This window comes from Danaus plexippus, chromosome 11, assembly GCF_018135715.1.
Source record: "Danaus plexippus chromosome 11, MEX_DaPlex, whole genome shotgun sequence".
In the NCBI taxonomy this organism is placed as follows: domain Eukaryota; kingdom Metazoa; phylum Arthropoda; class Insecta; order Lepidoptera; family Nymphalidae; genus Danaus; species Danaus plexippus.
In genome coordinates, this window is record NC_083544.1 from 7,334,532 (window position 1) to 7,358,189 (window position 23,658).

Below are 23,658 nucleotides of genomic sequence, written 5' to 3' on the forward strand. Positions count from 1 at the left end.
TACATACTTTAATTTTATTTATTTGTAATTAAGTACCACTCACAAGATCTGTATACCACATTATTTTAATGAAAAGAATCTTTAAATTATCCTCGGCTCAAATATTAGTACGAATCAACTGAAAAATATATTTAATTCTAGCTTATACTGTTATAAAAAATAAAAGAGGATTACAATACGTTTTGATAAAAAAATCGATACGCAATATCTCCTTCACATAAAAGAAATCAGCGGAGAACAACATTTAAATGAGCCCCATTAATTCAATTTTTTTAATATGATTTATGTATATGAAATAAAGAGTTAATCTTTTGTTTACTAATTACTTTTAATCACATATTCAGTAAACACGTAATAACTGACCATTATATTGTTTCAACCGACTAATGTTGACCTATGTGAGCATTTATACATCATGTTTTTATGACATGTTATATAATTATTACATGAAATATTAAAGCTATAAAAAAAAATTCTATTATGTAGTGTAATAGTATAAAACAATATCGCTGTTTGAAATTTTCTTTGTTTAAATACGATAGTGAAAATACATTTCCTATTAAACCAGACATTAAAAAATTCATCAATTCATTACAAATGTTGTCTCTGATATTATAACAGAATTTGGATCGTTAAAAACATAGAGATAGTAAGAAAGCAATGACGGGTAGCGTGTTGATCCACCTTGGGCGGGCGGGAGTTAGTATCGAAGCGTCCCGCTCCTTGCCGCAGTCTACTTCGGACGCTCGCGAAGCAAGAACGCGTAACGAGCGGCGTGTAACGTATCACGTAATTTAAATATACTGGATATGAATTAAAAGAAGTGTATTGATAACTGTAATTGAGTAATTTGTTCATTTAAGTGTTGGTGGAACAAAGGATATTTTGTGTTCTGTGTTGTGAAAAGACTTTTTACTTAATAGTTTCTTCTTAGGTAAGAATAAGTATAATAAAAATAGAAATCATTAATGTATTATTTTTGATATAATATTCAACTTTTCTAAGATAAAAATTTAAGATTTGGAAATTTAATGCAATATTATTTAATAAAAAATATAGGCAGAAGAATTTAGGTTATCAAGAAATAATATTCATTATTAATACAATTATTACGATCAATGGCAAATACTTCTTATAATAAAATAATGTCGTTTTGACTAGTGTTGATAATATATTTCATATAATGTATGAAGTTCTATATTGTTTCAGCTATGTATAATTTCTTGCTCTCGTAACCATTTAAATGACTTACAGTAGCTATATTATAAGATACAACAATCATTAAGAATAGGTCAAAATCATCAACCGCTTCAACAATTCGTATGTTGTCATTTAAATCAATATTGATAATTCAGAACACCCAAATTCAAACGACTTTGTTATCTAAATGTGCTAGAAAAAAATATTTATTGTATACATTTTTACTACATGGGTCATAATAGTGTACCCATTAGATAGGAAGCCCGTTTCGTTAAAATTCTACGCATTGTCATATTAGCATATGTAAAGTTAGTAATGTTTTGCTTGAAGAATGGCTATGGAATTACAAATAATATTTCATCGAAAATGTGTATTTATTGTTTCTTGTTTTGACGCTGAGACCAGAAATACCTTTTGAGTACAATTGATATTCATATTACTTATATTATTTATTTCCAATACTTCATACACTAACGACTAAGTCGTGGTTTCGCTTGCAAAAAAGTTGATTTACTATAATTGATAAACTTATGGAAATATAATGCTTAAATTAAATGACTCTAAATAAGTCCAAGGTATTCGGATTTCACTCGCGTATTATGTTATTTCCCAACATAAAATGACAAACAGTAAGGCAAAATTTTTTTTCCTCATGTTCTAGTAATCATTGTTGTAGTAGTAATAGAAATGTTGGATCGAATGTAAAAAAATAAAATACACAAGTAAAATCCGAAAACCATAGTTTCATTACAAAGAGTACTCGCAAAAACCTAAAATATTATTTAGACATTTTAATTCCCATTTTGATATTGCAGTACAGAATTATTATAATAATTTGGAGATTATTTATTAAGAGCCAAAAATAACAATCTCCAACCGTAATAGATTAGTATCATTTTCCGCTGGCGAGAAATTCTTTCATAAATATTATCGTTTTGTTGTTGTAATGACGTTTGTAGAATTATGGTTCCAGGAAAATTTTTGTATTCACGTATACGTAAATTTTATCGTAGAATTGTGAAATCACAAGTTGCTGGTAAGTTTAGTACAACCAGACAATATAATATCTTGGAATTAATGAAGTATATTTTTAATACACAAAATTTTCACATCTGACCTCCAATTAAACATTTTTCATATAGCAATTAGGGTGCTAATTTTATTTATTTTATAAAACAATAGATTTCTTGGACAATAATTACTAGAATTACATCACAATATTTGTGTTTGCAAATGTGTATGAAAAATTAGTTACAGTTAAAATTTATTCATGAAATTCAATTAACCCACAAATATAATGGGATGCTTATGATAAGGTTGTTTTTAATAACAAAACCTATTATACTTTTCGTGTTCAGGACTAATACTTCTACTAAATACTTTACAAAACTCTTAAAAAACTTTGTAACAGAGCCGTTCCGAAAGCGTTCACCATTTTTTTAACATCTTTACATAGTCATTTTCAAATTAGCCTAACTATGTCTATTACTGAACGTGAAGACCTCTTAATATGATAACTGTTCCGGTCTTGGACAGTCCACATCCTGGTGCTACCAGCATTTCCTCAAACCGTCGGTCCATCGCCCTGTCAGACGTTCTATACTACGTGTCCTTAGCACGGTCTTCACACTAATACCTATTCACCTCCAGCGATAGACTAATCGTCTGGGGATATGACCGCCCATTTCCACGTTCAAATTATGCTAAAAGCATGAGTGATTTAGTTCTCTCTAGTTTGACTGTATTTAAAATTCGGTCTACTAGATAAACTCCTATTATAAAACGCTTCCAAGTTCGCTGAATGACCTTAAATTTATGGACCAGCCGTACTTTGAGTTTACATGGGCATTATTCACTATAACCTTGGTCTTAACTAGTTTCTTTTAGTTCAAATTAATTATAAAAGTCATTGTAAGGACACAGATGTATTGTTCACGACAGCCAAACGTGCGTGTTACAGTAAAATGAATATTGACATACAAAAATATCGAACAAACTTGCCTAGTAATCAGAGTTATATAGATAACTAATGCTGTACTGATAAAATAGATTAAAAAGTGTCTTCACCCAGTATAAAATTAAAACTGGAAATAATTTTCTATCTTTTAAAGGCTGACTCAGTTTGAGCTTTATACAATTACTGTATATAATTGAAGGAACATAAATACAATTTTATTATAAGAATTAAAAGGTTAAAAGGATTGCAAAATGTTTTACAAAAAGAAACTGTTAAATAATTTCGTTAAAAAAAAATCTGTGGACCTATTTTATAAGATGAGACTGATCAACAAAATAATAGTAATATTAATGTACTTATAAAAGGTTGTATTTTGCAAATTTGATTTCAGTTCCATTTCTGACCATCCACTGAGATTTAAATTCTGTTTGACAGACTTTATAAGATTTATATACTATGTATATACTTATTAATATGCATATAGAACACATTAACAAAATCACTGAAATTTTTATTATATTATTTAGAATGTTGGAAAAAAAAAGATAAGTCATGATTTGACTTAAAAAAGCTCAAGCTAACTCAGGTTTTATGGGACAGTTCACCTGGATTTTCATAAAAAACTTCACGAAATAGGACGCAAAAATTTAATCTTTTGATATGTTATTTCTCTCTGATTTCTAAAATTCGTTCCTCAGTGCGATAAAACATAACGATCATTTTCTTGCAAATGACCATAACAAAATGCTGCCACTCTCCATTAAAGATTTTCCAGTTATTTTACATGACGTAATAATATATTTGAGGAGTATATTATAAACGCGTCCTAAAGAAATAAAATGTTTTGGTAAAGGATAATACAGACTAGTTAAAAAAATCATACGAAATTATTAGGTATCGTGATTTTTTGTTATAACTGTCATGACAAATACATATGCATATATGTAATACCAAAAGAAATATAATTACCAAATGTACAGATTTGCAATTTATAAACTTGACGGAAAAAATGAGATTTTTGCTTGATTTTTCTAATTTATAACTATTCTTTTAAGTGATTTGGTTTTGTAAAATATTAACACTTTCATTTGATTCAAAATTTTATAAAGCAAAGCTAGTTAGTTATATATTACCTAGTTAAGAGGAATTTCATTTTATTTATTGGTTCTAAAAAAAAAATATTCTTCGTATTTTAATTTCAAAGAAAATTTAATTAAGACTTGAAAACCCTTAAACATCCATATTTTAAACTATAAACTGCTTCTATTCAAATTAAGGTTCGATTTAATCAAAGTTAGTGCTCGACTTCAAGCAGATTCTACATTTCGAGAACGTATTCATAAAAAGAGTATTCGAAAATTTGTTCCAAATTAAATCTAGACATACGACCAGTGGTCTCGGAGTTGTAAACCGTGGTTTTATTTAGCTTTCGAAAAGCGTATGTTTTAAAAGGTCCCTGGGATTTTCCTTTTCATTAAAATATTAATAGTGCAAGGTTTAAAAAGTATGAACTCTAAGCTAATTAACACGTAGTATTTTAATTTAACATTCATAATTCGTCATGAGTTCGTTCATATTGAGAAAGCAAATAAAAATTCACGCTTCTCACATATTGCAAAACAAGTTTATTTAGATTATTATAAGTCACAAGGCACGCTCTTTACGTATAAGGCGCCAAATTTATTTAAGTCGTCTCATCGTATGTCCTTATTTACACTACATTTCCGTTTCAAACACCAATGTATGATATCAGTATTAATGGCAATGAATATTTTAAAGTGTGTGAGTATTTAAGGCTCTAATTACATAAGTTACATATATGATATTATGATTTACACAATGGTATATAATGTATTTTACTTATATTTGTTACCATTAACAATAGCTCATTATTGAAATACATTTTCGTACAGTTGCTTGCTGACACATAATATAAGCAAACTGCTGATGAAGATGTAGGCATGACAAGGCTGAAATAGTTATAAGATTAAAATTTACTTTATATGATTCAAGACAGTAACACACGGAGCTTGATAGACGGTTACGAGTTAAGTCGTTACTGAAGAAATCGAAGAAAATACAAAAAGAATTCTTGGTATATAAAACTGGTCAAGCATGAATAAGTTAGAAATTAATTAAATTTATATTGATCACTGCTACCGTAAAGCACACGCGTAATATCCAAAAACCTAGTTTCATTGAAACGTGCTTACATGGAAATCTTAGACATCAAAAATTACATTATGACTTGGTATTGGCATCTCATGACAGTTAGATATTTTTTTTTATATTATATATTGCTCATATACTTCATAATGAAGAATAGCATACAAATAAATCTGTCTTATGAAAGGTTTGGAGATTCAAGTGCAAATATATTTAGGGCACAATATCCACTTAAGGTGGCATTTAATGTAAATGCTTTTATTTGCTTATATCCTAAGATATTACTTTACTAAGCGTGATTTCTTTTCAACTATTCTAATAAAAAAATACTCTAGAACAACAGTGATTGAAATTTTATAGTTAGAAGGTAAATTTGATTTCCATACATTTGAGGTTATAGAAAAGAGTAAATACGGCTTCAGCTCTCATTTTTTTTATGTTATTTATAGTGAATTATAAAAGAAAAAAGCCTTAAGAAGATAGTGAAAACGGGAGGCCGTCGGCTCTCTGTCTGTGTAATATATATATGTAATAATATATATACATATGTAACATATATATTATTAGATTATACTATAATCTTAAAAAACAAAAACTGAAAAACAAAACTGAAATAAACTAGCTAAACTATAAAAAAAAAATGGCACAAATGGGTAGTAAAAACGCATAAATCCAAAAGGCATTAATGACTACCGAAAATCTTTCAAACACAGTGTATATTATATTATCAGACCAATGGTAAAATAAAAATCACAAGAGGACAAAAATTGGCTAAATCTTTTACGGACTAACCAAAATGGCCTTAGAAAAAAACATGTATTTTTGATTTCTCCGAGGACAAGTTTTTTGTAGGTTAGTTTTCTCAATCATCTTCTATGAATCAGAGCCAAGAACAATCAATAAAAAAACTATCTTATAAATAAACAAGGTCCTAATATATGGTGTTGTTGGAAGATGAATTTGAAGGTCTTTTTATCATGTTGCTTTAAATATTATACTGCTAAAACTATCTCATTCTGTTTCATGGTAAAGTTGAGCTCCATTTCACTACATCAATACTCGTTCAATGTGGCAAAGTAGATATAAATTACACTATACTTTTATAATTCTAGCTTTTAACAGCTATATAAATTTATATATGTATTTAAATTTAGTATAATTACATTTATAGAACGAATTATATTTATATACAACTTGTTCTTAATATTTATATCTCTTCAAAACAAACATTCCCAATATAAACGTGTCATTAAAATTTACTGCAAAATGTTATTATTTGGTCTCGCATGGAATTGCCGATGTAAATTCCTATAGCTATAACACAATTATTGTACAACGCAAACGAGCCATGGCTTGTAGGACTTTTGAATAAATGAAAGGCAATCAGCATTCGATGTCACGTTTTCCCTTTGAGTTTTGTATGTTATATTAAATGTACAATTTACACCTCTAATTTTCGGGTGTCGATTAATTCGTTTGATCCCCCATTTCATAGAATTCATTTATTTCGTTGTAATCTCTACATGTATTATATAACAAATTTTTAATAAAACACGCCTGAGTTACGCTGAAAGTCTTTGGAATTGGAGCGGTAAATAAATGATGAGGTGGTACGGAGCTCAATATCAATTATGTACCGGGATACGAGAATAGCAAGATCGCTTTATTTTAGCCTCCCCTACCTACAATCAATACTTGGTATAATTCCCCTTCCTTACATAATGCGAGAGCTTGACTGGAAGCTGGACCAAAAGAATCTGTGTCAAGGGACTCGACTCAATTCCAGATCTTTGAATCCATACTATAACAGCTACACTTTATTATGACAAAAAAAAAATTAAACTTAGTCTTAAATAGATAGTTCTTTTTCGGCAGGAATAAATTGTATCCAATACCAAAACAACAATAGAGATGTATTGAAATTTCAAAAAATATACGCAGATGTCGTATCATTTCAGTTTTGAGTAGAATTTTGGCATTATGATCGTTATTCTATGCAAAATAATAGTTAACACAAATTTTACTTAAAATACATTACAAATTAAATTTACAATAAAAGGTGTATACAAACAAGCGGTACGAGAGTTTCCATTTTAATGGAAATACTAAATAAATGGATATATTCATATTTTTTTAATACATTGAACTTGCTTAGAAACTTATTAAAACAAAATTATGAAAATATACTTTAGGAGTACTGTCGTCTTTAGTATAAAACTTTTGGACCTTAAAAATCATTAGTTTATTGGCGTTTAAACTACTAACGTTTCGATTTGTTTAAAAAATAGAACTATTTACTGTAATCAATCTTTACGGAACTATGTTTTTTTTTCATAATAAATTATTATAAAAGCCGGTACGCGAATGTGGTATCATTGCGGATAACCTGAGCAACTTATTACATGCGTTGTATTAAAAAAACGCCCACAGAACCCATTTCCACTAACGCTGCTTATTAAGTGTAAATGTAAATAAAGACAAACGTAACTTGCGTCATTAACACGGAGTGCGTCACACGATGATCAAACGCAACCACCCCTTTGGTTGAAGGTTAAATAGTTTAGGGTATGAAGGTACTATTGGGTATCACAGGAATTTAAAATTCAAACATTAAAATTTATTTGATAAAATGTTCATTTTTAATTCAGTTATTTTATGTATTTTTTTAATAAAAATAAAGTACATCCCTGCAAAATAATTTATTCCATTAACAAAACAGAGAACGTTCCGCCAGGGAACTTATAATTAGTGAGGGCCGATCAATTCTAAACAGCTTTTAGTCTGTTTGAACTTTAAAGTTTCTCGGTTACCCTTTTACGCTTAATCGGCTGTTTAAGGTCCACACTTTAATGTTTTCAATAATAAAATGTTGTTATATATTAAATGTAAAAGGCTTTTAAGTTTGCCTCAAAAATGTTTTCATTAAATTAGATGTCCAATCTCTTTGTAACCAATTTTTCACTATTGAATAGAATTTACTATCGCTAACCCTTAAAAATTTGGAAATGTTATACCGATCAATATATTTATCAGTCCGGTTATTTTTCAATCCACTAAAAGTAGCATGAAAACAAACCAAATGAATATTTAAATATATGTACATAAAATATTTTATTCTCTAATATATGTCTATCGATTTAAAGATAGTTGTTTTTATTCTAGTTTTAAATATTTAATTTTTTTAAAAGAATTGTAATACAATCTATTTAGTATATTGAATTCATATATATCTTTTGTTAAATGTCTAATTACTCTCCAATAAAATTCTCCGCTTTCGATAGAACGAAAATTGGTTCAGGTGAGATAGCCCCAGCGTTTTAATTTGTTCGTTAAATACGAAAAGTTTTAACCGTTTTTTGCCCTTTTGAGATGATTTCACTGTTCGGACTCTATAATTTTTCATGTATGTAATATTTTGACATTCAGTCCTTTCAAATTCATGCGAAACTTGGAAAGTCGGTATTAATTACACGAGGAAGTCTCCCAATCCGCCCGTAATTTTTTATGTGTGTTCGAGAATAACTTAATCCATTTTAAAACAAATTTAATGATTCTTTTCTGTTAGAAAGAAAACCTCTTAAGGGCTCTAAGTAGGATCTGATGTAGCGAAGTTTAGAAAAAAAAATCAAATGTCGTGTAACGATAGTATCTACTGTTTTTCTTAATTTTAATTAAAAATAGATAGTACTTGGATATCATCCCACCTGATATTAAGCCGAGACGTATCCTTAGAATCTAATTACAATATAACAGTTTTTACTCACATAATTAATTTAAGAATATATTTATCAAAATTAAAATTTAAGTTAAAAAATATCATTGAGACATCACCAATTTTAGCTCCTTTAATTCTGGTGGTGGCATCTTTACAATGTTTCTTCTGTACTAAAACTTAATAGATGGCATATCCGCCTCGATAAGATCGTTAGGTATATAAAATGCTTCTTAATTTATAGTCTCGAGACAATAGGTTCAAGCACCTGGAACGCAATGTTCCGGAGGTTGCAAGTTGAAATCCTGCTTGTGTCGATGATTTTTTTTTATTCTATATTTAATAATTAAAATTTTAATTTATTAAAAACGTTTATTTAATTAATGAAAAGTTATATTGTAATTTTAACTGTTATCTTTTCTGTTTGAAAACATTTCTTTTTTTTTTTGGTAATTTTTTTTACATTGCAACAAGTAAATTTATCGAAAATCATGAGAATTCGATGACGTAACATTTAAATGTTATGACAAAAATTAAACAACATTTAATATTTAGTACAGTCCCTCATATGTTCTTATATTTTATAATGGATAAATTTTAGAAAAACATAAAAACCGTTTTATTTTTACTGAATAAGAATGGAATATCACGCACGTAGTCTGCGAGTTCGTGACAAATGCATGTTAAGATTCCAATCTCGTATCTTCCTTCTCCGGAGTTAAACGACAACGTTCTTGATATTCATAACGCGAATTGTTATTCACGGCGTATATTGATATTTTTTTGAAAGCAATTTTTCTAGTCAAAACGTTTATTTTCTGGGTTGGAAAGAATTTAATTTACTTTAATTCTTATAATAATTTATATTTTTTACAGATTTATTTACAAAATGTCATGTCAATGTAGAGGTTGGAAAAGGAATCCTTATCATATTTTCAAAGATAATATACAAAATGAGACTCCGTAAAAGAATACTATCAACATACCTACACAGTTGAAGATAGTGTAGTAGCGTAATCTTCCTATTTCTACCGAGTGGCAAGCTTACCATGAATTTAAATTTAATGCCTTGGAGTTAAATCGGTAAACAGACGTCGCAAACTAAGAAATGCATAACATTTTTAATCCCGGATTTGGATTCACATTTTGTACTTTGATAAACATAAAAGTTATATTTTTAGAACATACTATCTGTTTCTGAATTTATTTTTTAGATGAATATCGTCGGAAATAAAAATCCTTTTCTCTTTAGACACTTCAAGGGTTATATAATTGTACAGAGTTTTTCCATATCATTTATCAGGTTTGTTTGAATATTGATGTAAATTATACCGCCTTTATTAACACCTATACACTTCGGATAAAGATATACTAGTAGTGTTATCAGTAAGCAAATATTCTTGAAGGTTCTCTCGTATCACATTTACAAATATTACCTCAAACATTACGCTTAAGGCTTATTTGCTGAGAGAACAATGATAATATGCGACAAGATCGAACTAAACTATTCGTTGCTATCTGTGATGATAAAAAAATATTGGTATTATCACGGTTATTTTTATAAAATCGTTAGTCGAGTTTTGGAGCAAATGTTTACTATTATAATTATTATATTTAATTATTCGTCGGGAATCAGATTTTATACAAAATTATGTGTATTAATGTTTTATATTAACTATAATTTATTAAACCTAAATTAACATTGATTGTACCGTTCACTCAATATATGAATATTTCAATATTAAGATAACTTGTCATTGAATAATGTCTTATTTATGCATGAACTGTAAACTTTTACTTTTATTAAATATTATGTATGTTTATTTCTTATTTATGCAAAATAAGTAAGATAACAGTTTTAAATTAAATAATTTAAGATTACGTCTTTGGGTTGACTAACATGTAAAATGTCTGTTTGCTTAAAAAATAGTCATATGTCGCAAAGTTATATAATATATTTATTTTACTGATAACCATGATCCATATATTACAAAATAGCTGAACAACGGCAAGAGAAGATTATTCTGACCTCTTTATTTTGCCATGCCTGTGAACTTATTAATTCTGCCCTCTCAGCCATACCGCCATAAGTGCTCCTCCAGTTTCAAGTGCACGAGACCTCGTTATACAAACAGAATATATGCATAAGTAGATACAAAGATAGCATTTTGTAAACTATTTGTCTTTATCACTAGTGTTCCTAGTTCATTCCAATAACTCTAGTCTGATAAATAAATATGACACTCATTAATCATTTCTTCTAACGCTGATCTATGATGACTTCGTCGTTTCATCAGTTTTTAAAATATTTTAATAAGTATAGAATATACGAAAGTTAATTTTATAATTTATTAAAAAATAACAGGATTATTAAGGACTCTCAGGAGTAAAATTAAATTAAAAGGGTATCTATACACAAAGATTGTCTCGTTGTGATCAAAGAGTCTCTTTACCAAGTTTAATGTTTAAAAAAATATATATATTTTTTGCGATGTTTCTATTCACATATTTTTAATGATATATATATCATGAGATTTTTTTTAAGATCGTACCAAAAGAAAATCTTAAATATAAAATTAATTGTTTTATATAAACCAAATATTTTTGATCTCACCACTTTTTTTTATATTTTATCGTTAACATACCGGCAAATGCATCTTTATTTTTTTATTAAAAATTTAAACCTTAAGCGTAACATAAATATAATATAAATGGAACTTGATATTTCAGAAAAAAAATTGTGTTTACGAATAAACAGCAAACTTTCTCCAGGTACAAAAACATAAAATGACAGTGAGTCACAATTTTTTAAAGGTAAGATTATCTAGAACGGACATGAACGCTCAGTTTAACGTCCCATTAAGGAAATTATACGATCTGTAAAATGACATGAATTTATGTCCCCAAGCCAGGTCACCACGCTGTTAAAGATAAGTCTAGCTTTTATCTGTAAATTGTTTTGTAAAAATCACTTTGTCAATTAATCATTAAAAAGTATGCTAACAAAATAATGAATAAAACTTAATATAAATTTCCTTCTGTAAAGAATGTGACGCTTAAGAAATTTTATTAAATAAGATATTTTATATACTCGTTTGAGTATACTTAATTCAAGAACAAAATGTCTTAAAGTCTGCTTCACTGGCGCAATAAGGCTAATCGCATTACCTGTAATCGGATGGATTTAAACCTGCTCTTCTGAAAGACATTTTTTATATTTATTTTGTTGTGTAAGTTAATACCATAATCATTCAAGATTTATAAATGTAACATATTACTATTTGGACTGCTCTGACAAGTTTGGCTTTTAGTTACAGTAAACGTATTTCAAATTAAATTGTTAAAATTTAACCTTTTATTAAAGTCTTTTTTGTCATGGTTCTAAATATTATATGTAGGTGATATTATATAAAATAGTGGGATATTTAGCTTATGTTAATATGAAAAATATATAAATTTTCTGATTAGTTATTCATAAGAAATTAATGTATCAACTGTTTGGATTGTATAATAAAATATTCTGTGAAGTTTTCACGAACATTGTCATGAAATACATTTTTATAACCATTTCTAAGGACAAACTAAAACGTGAATGTTGTATTTGAGTTACGGGTGGATCGGAATGTCGTGCCGATTGTCGCAGCTCCATGGCGTGTTTAATCGTATTATTACCGCATCTTGCTCGCGTGACAAGCCTTTACCGTGTTCCTTCGCTTGTATCCATCAAGCCCAGTCGAGTTCATAATATGATTTAACTGGGAATCCAGTTTTTTTTATATATTATACAGAATTAGATAGTACATATTAGACATAGACCACTTGGGAGCGCAAAGCAAGAAAAATATGTTTAAACCAAATCTGAGGTGCCATTGTTCAGAACTATTTATATACAACTATTATTGAATACTATAGGTATTTTTGGATACGTTTTCACAATACATATATATATAGTGATCAAATGCTTCCTGATTTGCTGTATCAAAACAGCTTATATTTTTAAATTCAAGCTTAAAATGTATTCAAATATATTTTAAATTAAAAAATACGGGGGTGTAATTTCTCATAATTTGAAAATGCAAAACAAATTCATTGTTATATAGCTAAAAATATGTAGAGAGTACTTTTATAATGATATGCAGATTACGCAAGTGATCTCGTCTCACAAGTTCTCTAGAACGAATTGCTTCTTACTGAAATACAAATGTTTTCGCGCCACTTTAGAAACTAAATACCAAAAACAACCAGCAAAGACGTTGTTACCACAAATATGTTAAGGTCTAGTATCCCAGGTTTTAGCGCAGAAATACGTTTCTATTCTCATTTGTAGTGTCTAAAGTTAGATCCTTTTGAATAATCAGCTGAAGTAATATTAATTTTGCTTTTTGAATGTAGGGCGTCAATATCCAGCTGTTGTAGTAGTTATGTTCATATTTTTATGTTAGTTTAGATTAATTAATACGAAAAACGAAATTTAATCAAACTAATTGACATTACCTTGTACACTACATTCGAGTGTGGTAACTACTGAGATCGACGCGTTTGGTGATAAATTAAATTTAAAATATAACCTATCTAAGCAACAAATTGTTTCACTTAAATATTTTAAGCGTTAAATATTTGTCTAAAACAAATACTTTTTCATAAGTTTCTAAAAATATTAGTATATATTTTTATTCCCGATATACCGTCATTCTTTGGTTAGTATTCGAAAATTCTCATATTTAACAACAAGCAGAATTTTACTACGCTGGCCCGAGACCAAAGTAAATTATGAATGATAGAATTACGAGGCAACTGTTCATAAAAAGTTTAGGCTTTGAACATCATTCTCAAATACCGAGTTTTAAACAGTTTACGCCAATCTAGACTTGCATCTTTTTATTAGTGTTAAAACTATATCAAAGAAAACTGTCAGTTAATTCTGGATATTGAGTTGATTTATTTTTATCAATTTCCTTAATGTTAAGATTATTCGAAAGTCTAAACATTATTTAAGCTATGCTCATCGAGGCGTACATTTTGTAGAAATAGCTGATAGACAAACATTTTATAGAGACGTATGCATTGACTGCAATCAACTGGATAAACAATTTATAGTAGAATGTGTTAACTCTTTCAGCAAAACTTATTACTTCCTTATGCAATTGGATTGGATAAAAATTTATATAAAGATGAATTTTCGAAAGAAGAAATTATTTGAGTATATTTTACTTTGTAGACTCTCTCGAATGAAATCCAAAAACATTAATATTTGTAATAAATTTTGTTTTTTTTACAAGTACTCATTGTACAATTTCAGTTTACAGCTAATTGACTCCAATCAAAGATACACGTTTTAGTTTGGAGGTCCATTGAGCCAGTAAACATTACTAATCCCACATTATGAAACTGTTACTTTAATGTTTGCAAAAAATTTAATGGAATTTATCTCTTTTTGGTTAAATATAACAGGGATGGACCCAAAAAGAACCCCTAACCTTACATATCCGATGGCCCGTGGCCTTTGTTTGCGGCTTACTAAACATTATTTCGAGTTTAAAATATGTTTCCCGAGTTCAAGGGAATATAGTTTACATGTTGCAAGCAGTAAAGAACAGTTTGGATTAAAGGCGACCGGATGCTGCGCTGTTATATTTATGAGCTATGTCTTAAGATTTATTACAACGTTCTTTCAGTTTGTTTGTGTACGTTATATCTAATTCCGCAGACCGTTGGACTAAATTTTAACGCGGTCGTTGTTAGAAATGATGATATTTTCTACTATATCTACACACACACATACACAGACATACCCATGTCATATTCACCCGCTACACATACATTAATGTAAATATATATAGATACATATAGAAAACATTGATATGTTAAGTAATTATATTCCAATTAAAACAGTTCTCTGTTTGTACGAATTAACATCAATGAATTCATAATTCCTTGTTTTTATGCTATGAAATACATATAAATATATATATACATTGATAATTTATAAAAGCATTTATAACGCCACTGATTTTATTTTCTTAGCTAATAATTGACTGTTGGTTAATGGAATAATGTATAAAATGAACGCGTTTACCAAACGTTTTCAGTCTATTTTTGTTTTTATCGGCTGCCGATTTAGTCCCGTTATGATTCATGGCTGCGAATCAAAATGGCAAGTTATGATATTTTTTTTATATTTTTGTTGAACAAAATACATACCTTTGAATTGAAATAAATACAGCATACCATTAACTAGGATAAGAAAAATAAAAAATACTTCTTAAATACAAGTGGCAGTCAAAGGTAAAAATTTAAAATATTTTAGTCTTGAACAATATTCACAAAAATAATTGCTTAAATAAATATATATATATGGTTATTATTTCTCAAAAAGTTTCCCATATATAATAATTTTTGAGAGACATTTTATAAGATATATCATTTTTTGATCGACTCACTTCTGGAATAGTTCATTTCACTTACATGAAAAAATTAGAAATTTGATAAATAGTATATTCTAATTAAATATTTTTAGATAATTTAGAAACTTAGTAAGCGTGTTCCTTGAACCACTAATATTATTAACAATATCATATTAGGCGCAATCACATGAAGAAATATTTAAATTTTAGTCCCAACTTTCTACATATAAAATTTAATCACAACTGTCATATCGATTTTATTTACCACACGAAAACATGCTTCACAAAGTTGTTTCTATATGAATCTAGAATATTACGATTATTTACTCAGGATAGTTCTCCGTTTCGAGCTCCCGGTTAAAGAATTCTTATAAAATTTAATAAGTCAAGCCTTATTAAACCTCCTTAAAGTTTAAATTAAGATTTTCTTTTGTACTTCAACCACAATTCAAATGAAATTCCCTTTATGTTTCATAACTAGACCATACTTGTTTGCGCAATTAATTTAATGTTAATAACTTTCCTATTCCTTTAAAAACATTCACAAAAGTCTTTATTTTCTCAGGTCCCAGGGCTCTTGTTTTGTTTTAGGACAAAACGTCTGTAGATTGAGTACAATGAAATTGGCACTAAACGTAATAATCGTTTCTACATACTAACCTTACTATAAATTTAAAGTAAAGTATTTTGAAACATTGTTATTGAATTGAGTGAATTCGTACCTACAAAATTTATAGAAGGTCCTTGTTCTCGTAGACTTATCACAAGTTTTATTCATCACACAACGTAAGAAGGGTTTCTTATTTTTCATTATTAAATCCTCACACGTGATAAATTAAATATATTCACGCTTTTGAATGAAAAACCGAAAACGCCAATCACGCTGTGTGTTGATACAAACTTGTGGTAAGAATAAAACATTTTTTTAATGAAACTAACCGCGATCACGGTTGATGTAAACTGTAAAGGATAGGCGTGGTATCCGAAAAACTTAGTTTCGTTTAAATGTGTATACGCGTAAATCTTATATACCATGAAGGGCACAAATAACAAAATATGAGTAAAGTATTAAATGACAGTATTGTTAATTTAAAGTATTGTTTCTTTAAACGTTCATATAGCTTGTTGAATATAGACCCTTAAAATTAATAATGAAAATCTTAAATTGGTTGCCATTTTATATGTGAATTTAAAACATAAGTGTATAAAAACAAACGGCTCAAAGTGTTTTAAATCTAATTTGGAAAAAGCTTGAAATAGCCATTTGGAGTTCGTGGCCGCATTATGTGCGGAGTCACGAACTGTGCATTTCTGTGCGTAAAAGGTTTTATACGAGAATTTGACACAGTTTTGGATAATGTTGTGTCTATTTCATGTATATACTAGTTTCTGCCCTTCATTAGCTGTTTGTTGAGATGTTATTGAAGAATTTTAACCTAAATAGTATTTATGTTGTGTAATATGAAACTTACATACAAATGCTTTTAATTATGTGCATTATTTTTTACGTATTTAATAATTAATTATAAACTTCAATTTATTTCTGTAATAAAATAATTTCGAGAAGGCTCAAGAACGTTTCATAAGTTCTCAGAATTCAGTATTAACGCATACTATAGAAAATTTTATATTTACAAAAACAATTATTAATTTTAAATAAAAAGCAAAATAAGCTCTGTTTATATAAATAGTTCTTAATGAACTATTCATATGTAATAAATCAAAGAAGAATTTAAAGGTAAATGTTTTTGTTGAAAGTATAGAAGAGCTAGTAAATTTCTGTTTCAATAAAAGAGCAAGTTATGAAACTACAAAAAATTTGAATCATAAACATATTCTAAATTACATAATATGATGAAATTAATATTATTTCGCTTCACGTAAACATATAGTACAAAAAAAATAAAGCTAGTGTTTGTACGGCAAATCGATGTAGTGCAATTTAAAGTAAGAAAAAATCACTTTCAGCTTAGCTCCGTCTGATTGGATTAGTCAGCCTTTTCGAATTAACATCAAATTTTTGATTAATATAATAAGGTGTAATATAATAACTTTTTTTTTTTTTTGATGGTAATATAATAACCTTCTCCATGTGAGAAGAGGCCTTTGCTCAGCAGTGGGCTCCGATTGACTGATGATGATGATGATGATGATGATGATAATAAGGTTGACGAAAGAATAAAGCAAAAGTTCTTGACTACATTTAGTTTCATGTTACAAGCAATTTAAATTACAAAAAAACATATAAAACAAAAACATGTAATACTTCTACGTCATCCTTTGTTGAATAAAAAAGCAGAGTTTCGTTCTATTTTCAAACTCACAGACATATAAATTTTATTTTCACAAAGTGAATATCGCATTTCTGAAATATTATATTCAACTGGTTAGAGATCAAATTGTTTTGTTTGTAAAGAAATCTTTCCATTTTAGATTACTTCCTAAAACCTTTGTATTTGTTGCTACGTATAAAATGCATTAAAGTATCGGGTTACTTAATAGCGACTTGCTTTTCTGTTTGAATGTCGATGAATACACACAGACAACTGAAAATAATATGATAAATGGATTGACAATTGATAAAATAAAATATCATTATCCTGAAATTACTCAAAGTACGTTAGGCAACATAATCTAAAATTAGCGTTTTTGAGAACGAAGGCAATGCACTTAAATGACAACGCACTATAGCTAAATAAGACTACAAAAAGAGAATGATAGCTTTGATATTTTACAGACATTGACAAAAATGCAGAGAAAACACTTTAAAAAACCTTTTGGTGGTACAATCTTGGTATATGTTATATGATGTTACATGTATGACATATGAATTTTCAAGAGTATACGCAGAAATATTCTTAAAATAATAATAATAGAAATAACTATATTCAAGTTAGAATGGTACATATTTTAAACATGGTCCTACAAAACATATATCTCGTTTTACTTGGGGTTGTTGCAGTTTCATTAAACTGTGTATCATAATGCACTTATAAAAGATGTAAAATGTAACATAACCTTTAAAATATTAAATTAACTTCCTACTTGTTTTATATTCGACTCAAGTGTACTGTCCACAGACAAACTGTGCAAGAGATAGAATAGCTGTGCCTTAAGAGTTTTATTGCCTTAAAATTTTGTAACTCTATTCACACTAACTTTGGCAGTAGACATAGAGAGAGTATAACTAACAATATATATAACTAACTAACCATGCTTTCGACTGCTATGGTTGTTTGTAGTTTTGTTTTAATCTCAAAGGTGGGAAAATAAAGATAGGTAATCACCTTTACAGTTTTGTTTTTATTTTTTACTTGCCATCATTTTCAAAAATCATACCTAAAGTGATTCTTATTTTTTTAAGTTCGTTTTACATGATAACCCAAAACAATCTAGTGCATAACTCAGGATTAAATCCAGTCATGATATATATAATGCTTTTAACGTATTTTTAGGATTTAAAAACATAAATGATAAAATTTAGCAAGTAAAATTCATATTGCACAACTACGAATGCGAGCGCTATTTGATTTTATAATATAACCCTATTTACTTCTTATATTGAATGAAAATTTAAGATTTTTCGAAAAATTTAAGTGTAGTTTGACTCAAATTATTTTACGAAATTATGTACTAGACTTTCTCAAAGTTACTGTATATATGGAAATGAGTAACAATTTCCCTCGCTCGTAAACACGTGTGTTGTCATAAATAAGACCGTATTATGAAACAAAACAAGGCTTCCGTTTTCATATACTTTATCACCGCAATACTTTGCGTTTTATATCCTATATTATCCTAATAAAAATTTTAAAGACGCTCAAAATTTGTATTTCTAAAATTTATGGAATTAAGTCTCAAAATTTCGTAACATAATATTAATTAGTTTACTCATTAAACAGTATATATAATATATAATATATTATTTAAAGTGTTTTTATATATTTTCAAAGCTGGAAATTAATTATTTTGTAAAACAAACTGTCTCAGTGTAATTCAATGAAAGACTCTGATATATAATTTATATTACATTTTCAAGTAACTACGGATTTCATTTAAAATAAAATATTGTTATAAATTTGATACGCAAAAGTTGAATAGCTACTTAAATTTATATTGAGGAGAGAATTAATGATCTTTGTGAACGTCTTTCTTGTTTTTGTTTAAATCTCCATATATCTCACCCTTGAATATAATGACTGTATATTTTTATTATAATTCAATTTTAAAATTTAAGATCAAAGTATTCATTTGTTTAAAACGGTGATCGTAAATTTATATTCAATGGTAGGAGACAGTTCAAAATATAATGATTCTGCAATATCTTTGCGTAGTGATATCGTGAGTCTGCATTCAAGCAGAGACAAAACTTTGTAAAGAAAATTTGTTGAGTAGATTGGAAAATAAATAAATATTTCTCGTAGGGAATGAACTTAAAATAAATCAAGAAGAATAATTCAAATAATAATACTAGATTCAATAAAAACAAAAATGAAGCTGTATTGATTTTTTTTTTAACTTAAAAGCTTTTAGTCGTACTTTCCTCACTTCTATTGCTTGGTCTATAAAAATCAGGAATATTGTGTTTTTTTCTCAAGGGACTTAGTATATTGAAAATGATGTCCGGGTATCCTATAAGCACTGTTTTTTCTCCATCGGATCATTTGTCTGCTAATTCAAAATTTTTCTACGAGAAGGCTAAAAAAATGTAATGTTTGAATATGCGTTATACGAAGTAGATTTTTTTTTATGTCATGATATAATCAATTACTTCATCCAAAAACTGAGTTATTTACAATGCAAACAAAAAATTATATTCATTGTCAGCAGTATTTACTTAACAAAATTTCCTTAACAAAGTCTGTAAAGTTGATTTAAAATCCCTAATCCAATTAACAAGCCGCATAAATAAACTTAATTCGGAATTTAGAACAAACTGCCCTAATTTTCGGGGACCACAAAACAATGCGAGCTTCTACAGTGGACGATCGATATATCACCAGGTCCAAAATTCTTTAGAACCCTATTTGAATTCCAACTTTGTTGAAAGGCGAAAAGGTTTAAAATCGCCGAAATACTACCCTGGTTACTACGACAAATTTATTGTTTTGCAACAGGTGCGCCACAAAGACTTAACGATAGCTCCAGGGCTTGCGTACTCTGAATTTTGTGTACAATCAATTGTTAGATACCGGATCAAGGGAGAAAAAGTTTTTAAGCATGAAAAAATTATTTTTACCGTTTCTTTCTGATAATAAATTTTATAATAACAACATAAATAATTAATTACGTACGGATAGCAAACAAAATCTCCTTAGATTTTCCGCGACACCTACAACATTGGCCTTTTAAAAGTCGAGTTCACAAGATACTCCAACAAAAATAAGACCGGCAACGCATCTGTTAATGCCCTTATGTTTTACCCATGGGCTACGATAGCCTTTTACCGCCAGATGAGCCGCTAACTCGTTTTCAATCTAATTGGCATAAAAATATACCAAGCAAATAATTTCAATAACTTTTTAAATATTACGCTGTTATACCTTTTAAGTCTCGGAGCTGTATAGGATTATATTGTACACGTATTGAAAGAAGGTAGGTTATGCTTGATATTACTGACATGTTGTTGCAGACTACAAATTGTAAATAAAGTAATATCTGTAACTATAATTACACTATAATCATATTGGTAATTATATCTTTTGTATGTTAAATCTTAACACAGTATCATTTATGTAATCGAAACGTATATACAATATTTGCTTTCAGTAACAAATTACAGAGGTTTTCGCTGGGTGAGGCTCTAACGACTAACGGGTATTTCATTAGTAGTTTTAAACCATCACGCTATGTATGAATTATTCATATTTCTGTCACGCTATTACAAAAATTATAAGCTAAGGTCTCCCTCAACGCCATACGTCATTTCCTCTTGTAGTCGGGTATTTCCTATACAGTTTTATAGAAAACAGCGATTATAGCAATCATCGCTGATGCTATCAGTTTCAAATAAGTCACTCACTTAAATTGTATGATAAACATGTTGAGAAATAGGTTAATTTTGATCAAAAAGTTAATTTGGTTAATAAAAGAACATATTTTTTTCAGAATATTAAACTTATCGTAAAACTAATTTGTACTATAAATCCTTGAACAACAGAGGCTATTTAAACTGAATTATGAGTAGACCTAGTAGTCACTTTATGACTATATAAAGCAAAAAGCAACGAAAAAATTTAGTCTCTCTTAATCTATTTATATGTAATTTTTGATAAATTTGTTTCAAGACCCTTAAAGAAGACTACTATTCCATAAAAATTTCACCTTAATTTTTTTTGATAAATTAAGAAAAATTATATATTTCCTGGGCTTAACTTAAACCACCGAGTTAGATTGATGAGTGTCCTAGTTTTATGGGATGACCATCATACAGTACAAAATAACTACTATCGAGAAAAGAAGTAAAATATACATCATATGCAAATCATATTTTATATAACAAACTGCGAGAGACCATTAAATACTGAAAGTGTGTTGAATAAGGCTTTAGACGTTATTTATTACAATGGAACATTTCGCCTCACAAAATATCAACATTAACATTTGTAATAATAAGCGATCAATTTATAGGCAAACATTTTACCGTATCCAGAATTAAATAGCCCGTGACGTGGCATCTGTCACGCGATCTCGCAATAAACATCGTGAAACAATTTAAATGAATACCCACAAAATTTGAGAGGCACAATTATTTAGCACGAATAACACAGTTTCAAACATGAAATCTGTAAGTGAATTACATTAACAGTGGCTCGGATTATTGCTATTTCTCTTTTATATATGTATATCCTGTGATTACAGCTTTACAATTCAATTAAACCATTATTTCTTAAGAACACATAACACAAGTGCGGAACAAATGAATTAAATTTATTACGTTTGATTTTATTTGGGTATGCAAATTTGGCCGGCTTTATTTACCCGACCGTATCAACTGACGTATAAAAACATACCTAGGACTTTATTCCCCTAATTTCTTCCATTGTGCTGTTCAAAACGAACTTATATAACGTATCAAATTTCACGTTTATTGTGATGAACTTTTATACGCGATTATAATGAAATATATTTTGTATAGCGCGTTCAATAATACCGTAATGTACATTTATATTAGAAAGCCCCTGCAATAAAATATATTCCTGAGACTTTTGCTGTAATATTCGTTTATTTAATAACTGTTTAATTCACTTAGTGTTTATAAATCACTTAATGATCGTTTCTAAGGGCATTTATACGATGAATTATAATTGTATGTTTTGCTGGTTGTTATATTTTATATGAAAACCATTGTTTCATGAAAATATAATTAAAATTTAAACTATTACCATAATAAAATATTAACTGATAGACATATTGTTTGTTTTTATCTTAATATTTAGATTCGTCTACATGATTGCAAAAATCATGGCGTGTGCGGTATGAGTAGGGCGACTTTATAATAGGTTATGTTTTAAATATACACAAATTCTTGTACACAATATGAAGTCATTCCCTCTTTCGTTAAACCCGTGACTTGAATACGTTCCGTGGATCTTTTAATCCACTCTCCATAATATCATCTACATTAAAAAAATACTATTTATACTATTAGTCAACCTAAATAAAAAACAGTTGAATTGTAAACGTTATCAACATTCTCTAGAGATGGACTTTACGATAGACAATGTTAATTAGAATTTTCATAGCTTGAATTATATTCTTCAATTAATTGATCACTTGGTATTTAAATCTTTTTATGCTCTTTCAGTTTGATTTAAAATTTTATCAATATTTTTATTTTACTCTGCTAGGATTATATTGCCAGCTTAGGTCAAGCTCTTACTAAGGTCTCATTTTTAATTAATTCCATTGTTTAAAGAAAATACAAACGTCTCTTTTGTTGGTGAAAATGTTCGGGTGATATATATTTTTATATAAATTAAAATAAAAGATGAAATACTTAAGATATTATAAAACATATGCGTTTTTCGAAACAATCAAAAATAAATTTTATTTCGTTTAGTAACAAAAGATTATTTCTTAAATAAATTTCGACTATAAATGAAAAACATGTATTTAATTTATCAGCACTATGCATAGTTGAATTTTGCACGCCTTCATGCATCGCCGATCTTATTGGTCATGCAAATGACGTCAACCCTACTCCGATATGAATTATG

At 28.4% G+C, this 23,658-nt stretch overlaps 1 protein-coding gene across 1 annotated transcript in view; it reads left to right on the forward strand.

Moving 5' to 3' along the window:
* Positions 1 to 734: 734 nt before the first annotated feature.
* The window catches only part of LOC116765491 (protein qui-1), a 52,592-nt gene continuing 29,668 nt past the window's right edge, over positions 735 to 23,658 (forward strand). Inside the window, exon 1 of the mRNA XM_032654944.2 lies at positions 735 to 934. The gene's annotated coding sequence lies outside the window, so the exon portion shown is untranslated. The remainder of the gene's footprint in view (positions 935 to 23,658) is intronic.